Below are 18,752 nucleotides of genomic sequence, written 5' to 3'. Positions count from 1 at the left end.
ACTGCAGCAGCTGATAAACATCTTCTATTTCTTCATCTTTGGCCCTAGTGGTTGGCACGTAAATTTGAATAATAGTCATATTGACTGGTCTTCCTTGTAGGCGTATGGATATTATCCTATCACTGACAGCATCGTACTTCAGGATAGATCTTGAAACGTTCTTTTTGACGATGAATGCAACACTATTCCTCTTCAAGTTGTCATTCCCAGCATAGTAGACTATATGGCTGTCCGATTCAAAATGGCCAATACCAGTCCATTTCAGCTCTCTAATACCTAGGGTATCAATGCTTATGCGTTCCATTTCATTTTTGACGATTTCCAATTTTCCTAGATTCATACTTCATACATTCCAGGTTCCAATTATTAATGGATGTCTGCAGCTGTTTCTTCTCATTTTGAGTCATGCCACATCAGCAAATGAAGGCCCCGAAAGCTTTACTCCATCCACGTCATTAAGGTCGACTCTACTTTGAGGAGGCAGCTCTTTCCCAGTCATCTTTTGAGTGCCTTCCAACCTGGGGGGCTCATCTTCCAGCAGTATATCAGACAGTGTTCCACTGCTATTCATAAGGTTTTCACTGGCTAAAGTTTTTCAGAAGTAGACTGCTGGGTCCTTCTTCCTAGTCTTAGTCTGGAAGCTCAGCTGAAACCTGTCCTCCATGGGTGACCCTGCTGGTATCTGAATACCGGTGGCATAGCTTTCAACATCACAGCAACACACAAGCCCCCACAGTATGACAAACTGACAGACACGTAGGGGTTTCAATAACGTATATATATATACATGGAACATATATGTTAGTGCAGTGGTTAAGATATTGGCTGCTAACCAAAAAGTTGGCAGTTCATATCCACCAGCTGCCCTTGGAAACCCTATGAGACAGTTCTGCTCTGTTCTATAGGGTTGCTGTGAGTTGGAATTGACTCAACAGCAACGGGCTATATGTATACACACATATGCCCAGAGGGTGCCTCTTAAGTTCCAAGGGGCGTCTCCCCCATGTCCTGCCCACGGGGCCCTATTAATTTTTAAGGAGATGCCTTTCACACTTTCGCTCTGACTGTCCTTAGCAACCGTGAGAATTAATCTGTTACTCTCATTCCCTGAGGTCTAATGGCCTCCTCAAGCTTGAAATGCTGTTGAACTCTTGGGTGGTATCTTAAAAACTCACAATGTTTGCAATCTACTCAGAACACATCTATGTTTTTCAGTTTTCCTTGTGGCATTTTATGTTTAAAACTTACCTTATGCATTTTTTTTAATTGCATTGTGGTAAAACATACATAACAAAAAAGTTGTTATTTTAGCCATTTTTAAGTGTACTATTCTGTGACGTTAATTACATTCACCATGTTGTACAATCATCACCACTATTGCCAAGACTTTTTTTTTGTCACCTCAAACAGAAACTCCATACCCATCAAGCAGTAACTCCTCGTTCTACTCTCCTCCCAGCTCCTAGTAACTACTAATCCACCTTGGCCTCTATACATTGGCCTGCCTATTCTAGCATTTACTTTTAAATAGATAATAAACACAAATGGTACAAAATTAGAAAAGCACAAAATGGTATGAATGAAAAGTGTGTTCCCTAGGTACACCTGTGTAAGAAGTTTCTTGCATATCCTTCCAGAGGTAGATTGTGTATATGCAAACATAAGCATATGCTTACTAGTACTATTTCACTGATGCATAATATTCCATCGTATGGATGTACCACAGTTCAGTAACCAGTCCCCTATTCCTGAACATTTACATTGTTGTCTGTCTTTTGCTATTACAATGACTCTATATGTAGTACATGGTTAATTCCCACACATGCGAACACATTTGTAGGATAAAGTTCTAGAAGTGGAATTGCTGGGTTAAAGAGCTTTGCATTTGTAAATTTGAAAGATAGTGCTAAGTTGCCCTCCATAGTGGTTAAGGAAACCCTGGTGGCATAGTGATTAAAAGCTACAGCTGCTAACCAAAAGGTCCGCGGTTTGAATCCACCAGGTTCTCCTTGGAAATTATATGGGGCAGTTCTACTCTATCCTGTAGGGTCGCTATGATTCTGAATCAACTTGACAGCCGCAGGCTTTTTTTTATAGTGGTTAAGAGTGCTTTTTCATCTTTTCAATCTGATAGGTTAAAAATGACATTGTAGTATAATTTTGATTTGTGTTTCTCTTATGAAGTAAAACATACATCCCTATGTTTAAGAGCCTTAACAGGAGGCCTGGTAGCATAGTGGTTAAAGCGCTTGGCTGCTAACCAAAAGGTCATCAGTTCGAGCCTACCAGCTGCTCTACAGGAGAAAGACGTGGCAGTCTGCTTCCATAAAGATTTACAGCCTTGGAAACCCTATGGGGTAGTCCTGCTCTGTCCTATATGGTTGCTATAAGTTGGAATCAACAGCAATGGGTTTGGGGTTTAGTTAAGATCCTTGAAGAGTTTACAGAGACTTCTACATAGGCTGCTGTTATGGATTGATTGTGTGCCCCCTGAAGAAAGTTTGTCAACTTGGCTAGTCCATGATTCCCAGTATTGTGTGATTGTCCACCATTTTGTCACCAGATGTGATTCTCCTATGTGTTATAAATCCTACCTCTATGACGTTAATGAGGTGGGATTAGAGGCTATTATGTTACTGAGGCCGGACTCAATCTACAAGATTAGGTTGTATTTTAAGTCAATCTCTTTTGAGATATAAAAGAGAGAAGTGAGCAGAGAAACATGGCGAACCTCATACAACCAAGAAAGCAGAGCTGAGAGCAGAGCACATCATTTGAACCCAGGTTCCCTGCACTGAGAAGCTCTTAGACCAGGAGAAGATGGATGACAAGGACCTTCCTCCACAACCCGCAGAGAGAAAAAACCTTCCCCTGGAGCTGATGCCCTTAATTCAAACCTCTAGCCTACTAGACTGTAAGAAAATAAACTTCTGTTTGTGGAAGACATCTACGTGTAGTATTTCTGTTACAGCAGCACTAGATAACTAAGACAACTGTTTTTTCGTGTCCACTGCCAGTTTGTTTATTATATTGTTATTGCCACCTTTTTTTCTTATGGATTTGTAGTTCTTTATATATTAAGGAAATTAACTCTTCATTTATGATACGAGTTGTAAATTTTTTTCCCCTTCTTATTTGTCTTTTGACTTTATTTTGGGTGCTTTTTGGTCATGAAAAAATCTAATTTGTATGTAGCTCAAATTTAGTAATCTTTTGCAGTTTCTGAGTTTTATGTCATACTTAGAAAGGCCTTTCCCTCTCTGAGATAATCTTTTTTAGTTTATTTTTAAAATTTTTTTTAGTTCTTTTATTATTTCATTTTTTCATGTTTATATTTTGGATCCAGTGTTCACTCATTTACCCCAAGAAATTTGGAAGACAGCTATCTGGCCAACTGACTGGAAAAGAACCGTCTTTATGCTTATACCCAAGAAAGGTGATCCAACCAAATGTAGAATGTAGAAATTATCAAACAATACCATTAATATCACATGCAAGTAAAATTTTACTGAAGATCATTCCAAAGCAGCTACAGCAGTACAGTACAGTACTGTAACTGCCAGATATTCAAGCTGGATTCAGAAGAGGACATGGAATGAGGAGTATCATTGCTGATGTCAGATGGATCCTGGCTGAAAGCAGAGAATACCAGGAAGATGTTTACCTGTGTTTTATTGACTATGCAGAGGCATTCGACTGTGTGGATCATGACAAATTATGGACAACATTGCAAAGAATGGGAATTCCAGAACACTCAGTCATGCTCGTGAGGAATCTGTACATAGATTAATAGGCAGTCATTCTGTCAGAACAAAGGGATACTGCATGGTTTAAAGTCAGGAAAGGTGTATGTCAGGATTGTATTCTTTCACCATACTTAATCTGTGTATGCTAAGCAAATAATCTAAGAAGCTGGACTATATGAAGAAGAATGGGGCATTAGGGTTGGAGGAAGACTCATTAACAACCTGCATTATGCAGATGATACAACTTAGCTTGCTGAAAGTAAAGAGGAATTGAAGCACTTATTGGTGAAGATCAAAGACCACAGCCTTCAGTATGGATTACACCTCAACATAAAGAAAACAAAAATCCTCACAACTGGACCAATAAGCAACATCATGATAAATAGAGAAAAGATTAAAATTGTCGAGGATTTCATTTTACTTGGATCCACAATCAACACCTATGGAAGCAGCAGTCAAGAAATCAAAAGGCGCATTGCATTGGGAAAATCTGCTGCAAAGGACCTCTTTAAAGTGTTGAAAAGCAAAGATGTGACCTTGAAGACGAGGTGCGCCTGACCCAAGCCATGGTGTTTTCAGTTGCTTCATAATGCTTGTGAAAGCTGGACGATGAATAAGGAAGACTGAAGAATTGATGCCTTTGAATTGTGGTGTTGGCAAAGAATATTGAATATACCACCATGTCAAAAGAATGAACAGATCTGTCTTGGAACAAGTGCAACCAGAATGATCCTTAGAAGCAAGAATGATGAGACTACGTCTCACATACTTTGGACATGTTATCAGGAGGGACCAGTCCCTGGTGAAGGACATCATGCTAGGTGAAGTAGAGGGTCAGTGAAAAAGAGGAAGACCCTCGACTTGATAGATCGACACAGTGGCTGCAATGATGGGCTGAAACTGAGTGATGACTGTGAGGATGGCACAGGACAAGGCAGTGTTTCATTTTGTTGTATGTAGAGTTGCTATGAGTCAGAATCAACTCGACGGCACCTAACGACAACAACAGCAACATTTTGTGTCCAGAGAAACCCAGGTGGTGCACTGGGTTAAAGTGCTTGGCTCCTAACTAAAAGGTTTGCAGTTCAAACCCACCAGCCACTCCATGGGAGAAATATGTGGCAGTCTGCTTCCATAAGGATTTACAGCCTTGGAAACCCTATGGGGCAGTTATACTCTGTCCTATACGGTTTCTACAAGTTAGGATCGACTTGGTGGGTCTAGAATCCATCTGGAATTTATTTTAAAGTAAGATATGGAATAGGGATCTAACTTAATTTTTCTTTTCACAAACAGCAACCCAGTTATGCCAGCACCAGTTATGGAACAATCCATCGTTTTTTTCTACTAATTTGAAATCCTACCTTTGTCATAAACCAAATTCCTGTATACTATTCCATTTCTGGGCTTTCTGGTCTGTGCCATTGATCTGTCTAGTAATATGCCTCTAGGCCTGGTGATCTACTTCTAGGAATCAGTCAGAGAAAATTCTGTGGATCGCAACAGTCCAGTCCCCTTGTGCATGGGATTGCCATAAGCAAGGGGCAACTCAAGGGCAGCTAGCAACGACAACCAGCTGTTTGAATTATTACAACTGATATCTTACCTATGGTTATTTTAATATAAATTTATTTTTAAACTACCCAGTAAAATTACTTAACTGTATCCTCTCTCCAAAAAATCTTCCAGTAGAATTAACTCATTTGTTACATTTGTGAGTTTATACCTCACCTAGTATACTGTTGTACATCCCTGTAGGGTGAGGTTGCCAGACAAAATATACAACACCCAGTTAAATTTGAATTTTAGATGAACAAGCAATTTTTTAGTATAAGTGTAGTTCCTGCACTTTTTTTTAATCTTGCACCCATAGTATAGTTTGCCGTATTAAAAAGGACTCTTTTAGTTGCATGTGACAAAATCCGAGTTAAGCTAGCTTAAGGCCAGTAGAGAATGTAGAGGCTCAGAAAGCTAGGATGTCTAATGATAGATTTTTCTTTTGATATATTTTTTTTTTTTTATGGTTTACCCAGGTTCTTAAATAATGTCACATGATCTCCTTCTCCATCTCTCATCTCTGCTGGTTTGCTTCCTTTTGCATGTTGGCCTCATCTTCTCACGCTGCAGCCTCGCTTCCTCCACACAACCAGGCAACCAACCAAGCCAAACCCATTGCTGTTGAGTTGATTTCCAACTCATAGCGACCCTATTGAACAGAATAAAACTGCCCCGTAGGGTTTCCAAGGAGTGTCTGGTGGATTCAAACTGCCAACCTTTTGGTTAGCAGCCATAGCCCTTAACCACTACACCACCAGGGTTTCCACACAACCAGATGAGACAGCCTCAAACATTTTTGAACTTCCATTCTCCCAGCAACATAATGCCAAAAACTGAAAATGGGCCAGACTAGCCAGGCTCGGGCCAGGGGTCATCCCTAGGTAGGGAGGGGTAGAAAATTGTGATCAACAGTCCCACTCAAACCTCAGGGAGTGAGGGAGGAGTACCCAAGACTTGGGGGTAGGTGGGTATTGTTTTCAAAGAAGTAAAGGAAAGCATCTTGGGCCAAAAAAGATACGTACAGCTCCCACCATTGGTTATGCCTAAGTTAGTTTCTGAAGCCCCACTTGAAGAAAATGCCAGTTTAAGGTAGTAATTTCCACTGTCACCACCAGAGGACTTGGGTGCTTAGTGCCTTAGTAACCTGCACCTTCCCTCAACTCTCCCAATTCTTTCTCCAGTGCTGAGACACGGAAAGTAATACTCAGTCATTCAACATTTATTCAACAAGCATTTACTGAACATCCACTTGGTGTTCAAGTCTGCGTTGGCCACTTGTCAATGGAAAAATAAATAATACATTATCCCCACCCCCACTGTCAAGTTTAGTGTGGAAGATAAACATTTTGAACAAAGAATTATAGCATTATATGGTAAGGACTGTGGTAAGACAACTTCATCAAGAGATGGTATCATGTAGTAGCAATGAGCACAGCTTCTAGAGCCAGACAGTCTAGGTTTGTATCGCAGTGCCACCACAAGCTATTACTTTCACCTTGGAAAAGTTGCTTAACCTCCTTTTGCCTCTTCATCTATAGAACAGGGACAGTAATAGTACTTACTTCATATGGTCATTTGGCTGTGAGGGCCGATTGAGATGATTCTTATAAACCACTTAGCATGTGGTAAGCATGCAGTAAAGGAGCCCTGCCCTGCTGGTGCAACAGTTAAGCACTTGGCTGTTAACCAAAAGGTTGGCAGTTCAAACCCCCCCAGCCGCTCCATGGGAGAAGGGCCTGGTGATCTGCTACCATGGAGATTATAGCCTAGAAAACCTATGAGACAGTTCTACTCTGTCACAGGGGATCATGATGAGCCAAAATCACCTTGACAGCACCCCAACAACAGGCACGTGATAATTGGTTAGTGTTAGGATTGTCAGTATTAAGAATCAGTAAAAACCTACGTCTGTTAAATTCCAAGTTCAGGAATCCTTCCAGCTTAGCAGGGTACCTCTTCAGGGCCGCACAGGAGATGAGCTTGTGGAATCCAGAGACATTTTCCCTCACCCTTCTAATAAAAGGTTTCAGCTTCACTCTGCAGCCCTCATTGGCTGCTGACTGTTCCCATCTATTAAACATTCTTCAGAATCTACAGCTCTTGGTTCCATTCCCTAGACATCAGGGCCCTGTGATGTGGGGGAGAGGCTGAATCCCAGAGGCTTACTTCTCTCTGCACTTCCAGCTCAGAGGGGGCTGATCTGTTGACAGATGCCTCACTGGGGAGGTGCACACCATTGTGGCTTTACTCTCTGAGCTTTTCATTTTGAACTGAGACCTTGCCAGCATGAAGTAGGCTCAAAAGTCTAAAATTGAGCTTTCATTTGGAAGCAACAGTAGGACATAGGGTGCCAATTGTACAAGCTCACACCAGACCTACCTGGTGGGTATAAACATAGCTGTGGTGGGGAACTCATGACTGTAGCTGGTGAGAGCAAGGGGAGTCATTCTGAGGGACTTTGCCCAATCTTCATCCACTCTGCCCTGCAAGTGAAATCACTTGGGAGGAAACCTAGCTGCTGCTTTCCAAAGCCATGTGTATCTGGAAGCAAGGCCCCATGCTTTCTTCGCCTAGCTTGGGCAAATGAGAACAACGCTAGGATCACAATGAGGATGCCCATCTAGAACTTACAAAGTGATAACAGACAACAACCATCTTGCCTAGCTGGATTAGGAGGAAATAATTATTCATTAGTTCCTCTGTAATTGCACTGCCTCCCTCATAGTAAACAGAGGGCTCACTGCTGAGAATAGAAAAATCTTTTTTTGAACCTATTTATTAATCTAAGACTGTTGGACCAACAGGCGATGCTCTGCCTGCCATGGCGTCAGGAGGAAGCCGGGGCAGGCACTAACTCACCAAGGCAGAAGAACGGGTTTGACAGGGTGGTTTTGAGTAGCTCCCTAATGAAAAGGAGTTATTACTCACTCTTAGACTGTCTTCTTTTAGATAGATATGTTATTTTTCCTGAGCCCACTGAAAAAAAAAAAAATTCTCTTTTTTTTTTTCCACTTCATTAGCACAGGATGCTTTCACACTAACTCAGGTGCTAAGCTGAAAAGAGGAACATAAATGGCCTCCTTGTGGCTTAATTCCCAAGCAGGACCTGGAGTTGTGTTTGGAAATGAGACATACACACACACACATGCACCATTCTCTGCCCCTAGGCATGTTGTGTTTAGTGACTTGGCCTTTATAGGGAGAAAAGGGAACCTAACATTTATTAAGTACCTAATGTCTGCTAGCAGTAGACAGTGTGCTTTCATTATGTTATCTGGTGGGATTTGATTCTGAGGTGTTTTTACTGATAAGAAAACTATTGTAATCTGAACACAATCACTTAGTTAATATGTGGTCAAGACAGGGTTTGAGCCAGACAGAGTCCAGTGTTTACACTCCTTCCGTTAAACATACTGACTGTTCATCTGAGACCTTCAAAATCTTGGCCTGAGTTAAACCTGAACCCAGTCACTCCCTTGCTGCAATTGGTGAGCCTGATTTTTTTAGGTGGGAACTTCAGAGCACCAACGTGTAGCCCCTGCTAGATGACCTTCCATATATTAGGGACAGCTCCACCAAAGGGTAAATCTTGTATGTAAATTATATACCAATAAACTTGACTTTTTTTAAAACTGGTGGGTGTAATATATAAAAGAGTTCCAACAAGGCAATAATCAAATGACTAACTCAATGGAAAAATACATATGAAAAGAAAACATAAATATCCTTTAAACATATTCATCCTCACTTGTAATAAGATCAATTCAAATTAAAATTCATTCAGATACCATTTATCACTTATCGGGTTGGTAAGAATCAAAAGATTAATAGCACTTAGAATAGGCATGACTAGGGAGAATCATGACTGGTATGTGTAAATCAAAACAATTCCTATTCAGGGCAATTTGGCAGTGTCTGCTCAAATTCCATATTTATGCACCCTTTGACTCAGTGAGTTCATTTCTAGGAATTTATCCTACAGTTATAGTTGCAGGGATGCAATATGATGTATATATAAGGTTATTCACTGAAGTGGTATTTGAAAGAGCAAAAATCTGGAAACTTAAATGTCCACCAATAAAAAAAAAACAAATAAGGGCCTGGTTAAATAAATTCTGGGACATTGATACAATGGACTACCATGCAGCTGTGGAAAAGATCAATCTCTTTGTATACTAATGTGGGAAACTCTCCAAGATATATTATTAATTGAGAAAAGCAAGGTACAGAACAGTGTATATAGTAGAAACCATTTATATAAAAAAGGAGAGGGGATACTATATATTTCTATTATCTTGTGACTACATTAAAAACCTCTCAAAGGAGATGCAAGAGATTGTTAACAGTAGTTATCTGTTGTGGAGGGTAAAAGTGGGAAGGATATATTTCACTGTATATTCTCAAACTTTTTGATGTTTAAACCTTATGAATATATTACCTGTTTAAAAATTAAGTAATTTTTTTTTTAAAGAAAAAAAACTAACAGTAAGTTAAAAAAACAGCGTGGTGGGAGGGGCACATCACACGTCCTGGCTGCCACTGTGGAAAGATCTCCTGAAACCACACCCTACAATTGCCTTCTTCAGCAGACAAACTCGTAAGTGGAAAAAGTGACTCAAATAACATGCAGTCTCCCAACCTCATGCCCTTGAACTCAGCTCCCTATCCCTTGCCATTTGTTGGAAGAATCAGTCTGCTCAGATTGCTAGTGATTCAGTCTAGCTGATGGCTCCAAGCTCTGTTTCATCAATATGTCAGGCTTATTCTGCTGGGGTAAAGAGGCCCTAATCAGCCCATGACTTTAGCACCAAGAACCCGAAGGCTTCTGTTCCTTACCTGCTTGGATATCCCGTAAAATCCTTTGTTTGCTCACCAAAGATGTCTGTTGGATCTCCTGGCCCTTTAAAGAAGAAAATCTTGTTTGTTTGGTTCTAGCACTTATTTTAAGTACTAGGGATTCACAAGTGCGACTCCCCTGGAAGGTGAAGATTACTTAGGCAGGGCACAGAAAGCAATAACCACTTAAAATTGGACACATCAGACTTCACCGAAATTTAAATCTTCTGCTCATGAAAAGAATAGTTTAAAAAAATGAATGGGAATTCCACAGACTGAGCAAAAATATTCAGAAAACATTTCACAAGAGCGTTGCATCCAGAATATATTAAAAAACTCTTACAAATCAATAAGAAAAAGATAAAATATTTAAAGAGCAAAAGATCTGAACAGACACTTGACAAAGGAAACATAAGTAGCCGAACAGCCCATTAAAATGTGCTCAAAATCAATATTTATTGGGGAAATGCAAATTATAATCAGAATGAGACACCACCACAAATTATTAAATGGTTAAAAATAAAAAGGCAGAAAATACCGATCCTGGGCAAGAATCTGAAGCAACTGGAACTCTCATATATTGCTGGCAGGAGTGAAAAATGATACAACTACTTTGGAAAACTGTTCAGTTTCTTATACAGTTAAACATATACCTATCCCATGATACAGGAATCCCATTCCTAGGCAATTACCCAAAGGCAAAGAAATCATATGTCCAAGCAAAGACTTGTATAAGAACGTTCAAAAAGGCTTTATTCATAATAACCTCAAATTGGAAATAACCCAAAAGTCTATCCCAGTACAGTGGTTATACAAATTAGTACAATGGAATACTACTAAACAATAAAAAGGAATGAACTACTGATACACACAACAATGTGGATGAACTTCATAGATATAAATTATGTTGAATGAAAGAAGTCAGACACAAAATAGTACACACAGTGTTTCCAATTATATGAAGCCTAGAACAGGCAAAACAAATTTATAGTGGAAGAAAAAGAGAAGTGTCTGGGAATGGGCACTAAGGAGCTTGCTGTGGTGAAGGAAATGTTCTATATTTTGATATGGGTGTGGATTACATGAATGTTGGCATTTTTCAAAACTCATTCAATTATGCACTTAAGATTTGTGCATCTCACTGTCCGTTTTTCCTATCCCCCTCAAAAAAAGAACTGTAAACAAATATTTACCTGTACTTAGTAGGTTAAAAAAACCAAAAACCAAACCCATTGCCATCAAGTCGATTCCAACTCATAGCGACCCTATAGGGCAGAGCAGGACTGCTCCATAGAGTTTCCAAGGAGCACCTGGTGGATTTCCACTGCCAACCTTTTGCCTAGCAGCTGTAGCAGTTAACCACTCTACCACCAGGGTTTCTAGTTGGTAGGTTAGGCTTACATAAATGAGAAAATATACCGATGCTAATGAGACCCACCAGTTTACCCTCTGTTGAGGAAGGGAGTTACAAAAATGGAAAGGGGTAATGTACCTTGTGATGTTGGATTGGAACGGGAGGTATCACTATGAACTCATGGTTTTATATGTATTTCCTGGCTTTGTCCACTGAAAGGGCCTAGAGGCAATGACACTCCAGTTACAATGAGCACACCTAGCACCCAGATCTTGGTTTCTAAATACCATTCTTCAACAAGAGGAATCAGGACTTCTTGGAGGAAAGACTGCTGCAGAGAAAGCACAATGTAAATTGGAACTATCGTCTTATGTTAGAAAGTAAGAAAGTGCTCAAAGAATATTGGGAGAAATCTCAGAAGAACACGGGACCCAGCTTGAAGGTGTTCCCACTGGCAAAATCGGGAACAATCTGAGCATCAAAATAAATGGTGATGGTAATGGATTATAACTCATTGAATAAAATGAAAATGTGAATAAACAAATGAATAGGGAAGAAAGGAGGGATTTTCCTTACAGTAGAATTGCAGTGACCAATATGGAAGGAATAATGGAGTTAGAAAATCATCACGGATGCTAAAACTTGAGGGCTAAAGGGTAACGAGAAACAGTCTCAAAGCATCTTCCCACAAATTACCTTTTAATTACAAAAGGGGAAATTAGTAATTTTACATTGGAGAGATCTGACAGCCCACACCTTAACTAAGTGATCAAAATCAATATTATCAATATTTGGACGAACCAATATCATGTACTTTTCAATATACAACACTGTCAAAAATATATCCCTGTCGAAAATGCATAATCTGACTCTAATGATGAAAGAATATCAAATAAAAATTGAGTAGCGTTCTGCAAAATAAATAGCTAGACTTTTTAAAAAAATGTCAGGACCAAGAAAGGCAAATTAAGGTTGAGAAATTGTTCCAGATTAGAGGAGACTAAAAAGACAACACAGTTAAATGCAAAGCATGATCTGAACTGGATATTAGATTAAGAAGAGAAATTGATAAAACAGACAGTATTTGGACAGTTGACAAAATTTGAATATGTATTGTGTGGTTTCCCATGGCCATTGAAACAAATTATCACAACCTTGGTGGTTTAAAATAACACACATTTATTCTCTTACAGTTCACACCCACTGCCATCAAGTTGATTCTGACTCATAGCAACCCCACAAATCTTCCGAGGCTGTAAATCTCTACAGAAGCAAACGGTCACATCTTCTCCCAAGGAGCCACTGGTGGGTTCGAACCGCTGACCGTTGCGTTAGCAATCACTTTAAACACTGCACCACCAGGGCTCCTTTCTTACAGCTCAGGAGGTCAGAAATCTGCAGTCAGTTTCACTGGGCTGAAATCAAGGTGTCAGCAGGGCTGTACTCCTTACAGAAGCTTTAAGGAAGAACCTGTTGCCCCCATCCCCACCCCCTAGAGCTGAATTCGTTGGCTTGTGACCTCTTCCTCCATCTTCAAAGCAAGCAATGTAACATCTAGCTTCAGTCATCACGTTGCTTTCTTCCTCCCTCTGCCTCCCTTTTCTAACTATACTTACGATTACATTCAGGGCCCACCCTGACAATGCAGGATAACCTCTTCATCTCAAGACCCTTAACTCAATCACCTCTGCAAAGGTCCTTTTGCCATATAAAGTAACATTCCTAGGTTCCACGGATTGGGACCCAAAGATCTTTGGGTGCCATTATTCAGCCTACTGCATGGACAATAGATTAAGTAGCAGTGGGCAGTGGATTATATCAATGTTAAATTTCCTGATTTTGATCACTGTACTGAGGTTACGTAAGACAATATTCTTGTTCTTGGGAAATGCACATGGAAATATTTAATGGTAAAGCACACAATGTCTCCAACTTACTCTTGAGTAAATCAGAAGTGTGTGTGTGTGTGTGTGTGTGTAATGGAGCAAAATATAAACAATTAGAATGTCTGGATAAAGGATGTACAGGAGGTCCTTGTACTGTTTTTGCAACTTGCCTGTAAACTTGAAATTATGCTAGAATAAAAAAGTATCCAAAGAATGACTAAGTATTAGGGATAACAGAGGCACATTTTTATGCCAATCCTGAAGTCAGTGGGATAGATCCCTGACAGGTGGCAGGGGTGTGGGTTATTATTTAATTACACTTCTTTGCATTTGGATGACGCTTATTTTGCAAATGATTTCACAGCTATTGCCATATTTGATCCTTGCCACAACCTTGTGAGGTTGGAGGGGCAGATATTTTTATTCGCATTGGACAAATGAAAATACCAAGGCATGGAGGAGTTGAGTGACTCACCTAAGAGGCCACGCAAGGTTAGTGGCAGAGTTAGAGTTTGGAAATCCTCTCCTGATTCTCCTGTGCTAGATGTAAGGGCCATGGGATAAAGATGTGGCAGTCTGCTTCCACGAAGATTTACAGCCTTGGAAACCCTATGGTGCAGTTCTGCTGTGTCCTGTAGGATCACTAGGAGTTGGAATCAACTCAACGGCAAAGAAAAGAAAAAAGAAAGATGTAAGGGAGCAGTTAAGAGTGGCTGGATTCAGACAGACCAGAGCTCAAACCCTGGCTATGTCTCTTCTAGTTGTATTATTCAGGGTAGCCTAGGTTATGCAGTAGTGACAAATAAATCCTGAAATGTCAGCAGCTTAACATAACAAAGGTTTATTTGTTGTTCCCATCACAGTGTAACGTGGGCCAGTCAGCTCCCTTGAGTGGCTATCTTCCAAGCAATTACTCAAGGATCTAGGTTCTGTCCTGGTGAGTAGGGACAGTGAGGGGGCCTTTGCTTCCAGCTGTGCAGATGAAGCAGAGAAAGCAGAAGCTTGGGTGAAATGTTTTAAACCTGGAAACGGGATGTATCACATCTGCCTACATTTTGTCGGCCAGAATTTAGTCACATGGTCCCACCTGTATGCATAGGGATCTAGGAAATGTAGCCTTTATGCGTGGCCAGGAGGAATAAAGCGGTTCAGTGCACACCTAGCTTTGACCCTACCACACTAGCTGTGTAAATTTGAGTGATTTATTTAAACCCTTCCTAAATGTTCTTAAAAAAAAAAATTTTTTTTTTTTTACTTATCAAATAGTGATGATAATATCTACCACATAGGGTGGTTGTATTAAATGACATACATGATGTTCATGACATGTATAATAGAGTGTCTGGAACATAGTAAATCATAAATGGTACATAATATAATAATAATAACCACCATTTGTGGATTACTTATCATGTCTTTTACAGTCCTAGTTTTAGCAATCACTGGCTGGTAGCAGAGACTATTCATGCCAAATCTTTCCACATGGTACCATCTGGCCCTTGCTCTCTGCCTACAACAAAATATAGATCTGTTTCACCACAAGGAAAGATCAAAGCCTTGGAGCAGAGCCCAGGTGGCAGGATGTAATGTGAAGAATAATGGGTTACAGAATGTCATTTTGCAAGATATGCCTCAGTGCAGAGGCCTGAGGGAAGTGGAGGCATCCCTGATCTCTCTTGGGATCTTGGAGATGGCTTCTCTTGTTTTTGTTTGTTTTTCCTTCCCTTTTAATAATTTATTTTATTTTTTGTTGCTTCTCTCGTTCTTCTTAACAACAGGTATTAGCAAACTTCCAACCAAAGGTGACTGCAAAGAGTTTGTTCAAACTGCAAAGTCTGAGGGAACAGTCCTCCACAAGACTAGCCCCATTTCTCATACCAATTGTAAGTTCAGGGGGTTCCCAAAACTACCCTCAGGATCATTAATTCACTAGAAAGACTCCCATATGTCACTGAAAGCTATAATACTTGCAGTCATGTTTATTACAGGGAAAGGATACAAATTAGAACAAGCCAAAGAAAAGACGCATAGAGCAGAGTCTGGTAGGGTTCCAAACACAAAGCTTCCATGTCCTCAGGATGCGTTGTTGTCATTGACTGTTGTCAAGTTGGCCCCAACTCATGGCAACCCTATGTGCAAGAAAATGTTGCGATGAAACGTTGCCCGGTCCTGTGCCATCCCCATGATTGGCTGTATATTGAACCATTGTGATCCATAGGGTTTTCTTTGTCTGAATTTCAGAAGTAGATTGCCAGACCTTTCTTCCTAGTCTGTCTTAGTCTGAAAGCTCTTCCGAAACCTGCTTAGCATCAGAGCAACACACAAGCCTCCACTGACAAACAGGTTGTGGCTGCACGTGAGGTGCATTGCTCGGGAATCAAACCCAGACTTCCAGAATGGAAGGCGATAATTTTTTTTTTTAATTTTTTAAATTGTACTTTAGATGAAGGTTTATAGAGGAAGCTAGTTTCTCATTAAACAATTAATACACGTATTGTTTTATGACATTGGTGACCAACCTGATGACCTGTCAACACTCTCCCCTTCTCAACCTTGGGTTCCCCATTACCAGTTTTCCTGTCCCCTCCTGCCTTATCAGCCTTGCTCCTGGGATGGTGCGTCCGTTTAGTCTCATTTTGTTTTATGGGCCTGTCTAATCTTTGGCTGAAGGGTGAACCTCAGGAGTGACTTCACTGCTGAGCTGAAAGGGTGTCCAGGGGACACACTCTCGGGGTTTCTCTAGTCTCTTTCAGACCATTAAGTCTGGTCTTTTTTTGTGTCGTTGTTAGTTAGAATTTTGTTCTACATTTTTCTCCAGCTCTGCCCAGGACCCTTTATTGTGATTCCTGTCAGAGCAATAGGTGGTGGTAGCTGGGCACCATCCAGTTGTACCGGACTCAGTCTGGTGGAGGCTGTGGTATTTGTGGTCCACTAGTCCTTTGGACTAATCTTTCCCTTGTGTCTTTGGTTTTCTTCATTCTCCCTTGCTCCAGACAAGGTGAGACCATTGGAGTATCTTAGATGGCTGCTTACAAGCTTTTAAGACCCCAGACACTACTCATCAAAGTAGAATGTAGAACATTTTCTTTATAAACTATGTTATGCCAATTGAGCTAGAGGTTCCCTGAGACTATGGTCCCCACAGCCCGCAGCTGAGTAATTTGGTCCCTCGGGAAGTTTGGATGCGTCTGTGGAGCTCCCATGACCTTACCTTGGGTAAGTTGTGCTGGCTTTTCCAGTATTGCATACTGTGGAAGGTGAGAATTTTTGCCAGGATGGATTCCCCTCCCAGTATTGATGTAAGACTATCCGTGTGGAGTATTGCCAACCCAGGAAGCTCACCTTGAGCATTTGGCATCCAGACTTTTTACTGGAGCCTGATTACATACTGTCCCCATGGCTATCCTTTAGTCTCCAGCTTTTCCCAGAGGCTAGTCTAATGCTTTTAGCCATCATTCCTCTGGAGGTTGGAATTGATAATGTGCATTCCAAAGCCTCCATCATAAATCCCATTGTTAACTCTCTGATGACCAAAGTCCCCAAGCAAACAAAGACATTCCTATCAAGCAAGACATTACAGGGACCTAGAGGTCACCTCTCAGTAGCTGAGGACAAAGCCCTCTCTTCTGTTTAAGTGAGCTTAAATAAATTCTTCACTACACACTGGCCAAGGAGTCTGTTCTCCACCCTCTGGAATTTAGAGGGAGATGAAGGGATGATGGCAGCTCTCATCCAGGGAAGGTGGGAAGTAGCAGCAGTCTGGAGTGTACAACTTTTACCACAGTCAGTGCCACAGTAGTTTAAAGTGGCCTAAACAAACCTGTCCAAAGAGGCCCAACTGAGGACACCCTGGGCCAGCTGCTGACCTGAAAAACAGGACACAGGATGTCTTAGTTATGTAGTGCTGCTATAACAGAAATACCACAAGTAAGTGCCTTTAACAAACAGAAATTATATTCTCACAGTTTAGGAAGCTAGAAGTCCAAATTCAGGGCACTGGCTCTAGGGGAAGGCTTCCTCTCTCTGTCACCTCTGGAGGAAGATCTGTCTCTTCTGAGCTTCTGCTCATGGGCAGTCTTCACGTGGCTTGGCATCTCTCTTCCCCTATCTCTGCTTTTGTTTCTTGCTTGTTGAATCTCTTTTGTATCTCAAAAGAGACTGACTCAAGACACACCCTACAATAATCCTGTCTCATTAACATAACAAGGACAACCCATTCCCAGATGGGATTACAACCATAGTCGTAGAGGTTAGGATTTACAATACTTATTTTGCGGGGACACAATTCAATCCATAATACAGAGATTCACTGGCAGACTATGGAGTGGACTCTCCCAGTGAGTCACATGTGGCTGTCTCTCTTCTGCTGGGTAGAAATGTCTCTTTCAGGGTCTTCTAAAAATTAAACACTTACGCTCATCAAAAAGACTTCACCAAAAGAGTAAAAAGAGAACCTACAGACTGGGAAAAAATTTTTGGCTATTACAAATCACACAAAGGTCTAATCTCTAAAATCTGCAGGAAAATCCAACCTCTACAACAAAAAGACAAATAATCCGATTAAAAAGTGGGCAAAGGAAATGAAAAGACACTTCACCAAAGAAGGCATTAAAGCTGCCAACAGACATGTGAGGAAGTGCTCACAATCACTAGCCATTAGAGAAATGCAAATGAAAACCACAATGAGATACAATCTCACTCTGGCATTACTGGCATGAATAAAAAAAGAACAAAAACAGGAAATAACAAATTTTGGAGAGGCTGCAGGGAGATTGGAGCTCTTATGCATTGCTGTTGGGAATGCAAAATGATACAACTTAGAAAGCTGGAAATAGAAATGCCATATGATCCAGCAATCCCACTCCTAGGAATATATTCTAGAGAAATAAAAGTCATCACACAAATAGACATATGCACCCCCCTGTTCATTGCAGAATTGTTCACAATAGCAAAAAGATGGAAACAACCTAGATGCCCATCAACAGATGAATGGATAAACCAACTATTGTACATACACACAATGGAGTATTACTCAACAATAAAGAACAATGGTGACTCTGTGAAGCATCTCGTAACGTGGATGAATCTGCAGAGCATTATGCTGAGTGAAATAAGTGAATCACAAAAGGACAAATGTTGTATGAGACCACCACTGTAAAAACTCATGAAAATAGTTACACACAAAAAGAAGCAATTTTTTGATGGTTTTCAGGGAGTGGAGTGGGGAATAGAAAAACACTAAATAGGCAATAGATAAGTGGTAACTCTGGTAAAGGGTAAGACAGTACAGAACACGGGGGAAGCCAGCACAGCTTGTACAAGGCAAGGTCATGGAAGCTCCATAGACACATCCAAACTCCCTAAGGGACCAAA

The sequence above is a fragment of the Elephas maximus genome, chromosome 1, assembly GCF_024166365.1.
Source record: "Elephas maximus indicus isolate mEleMax1 chromosome 1, mEleMax1 primary haplotype, whole genome shotgun sequence".
Classification (NCBI taxonomy): domain Eukaryota; kingdom Metazoa; phylum Chordata; class Mammalia; order Proboscidea; family Elephantidae; genus Elephas; species Elephas maximus.
The sequence above is the reverse complement of the archived record's forward strand: the minus strand, read 5'-3'. Positions refer to the sequence as shown.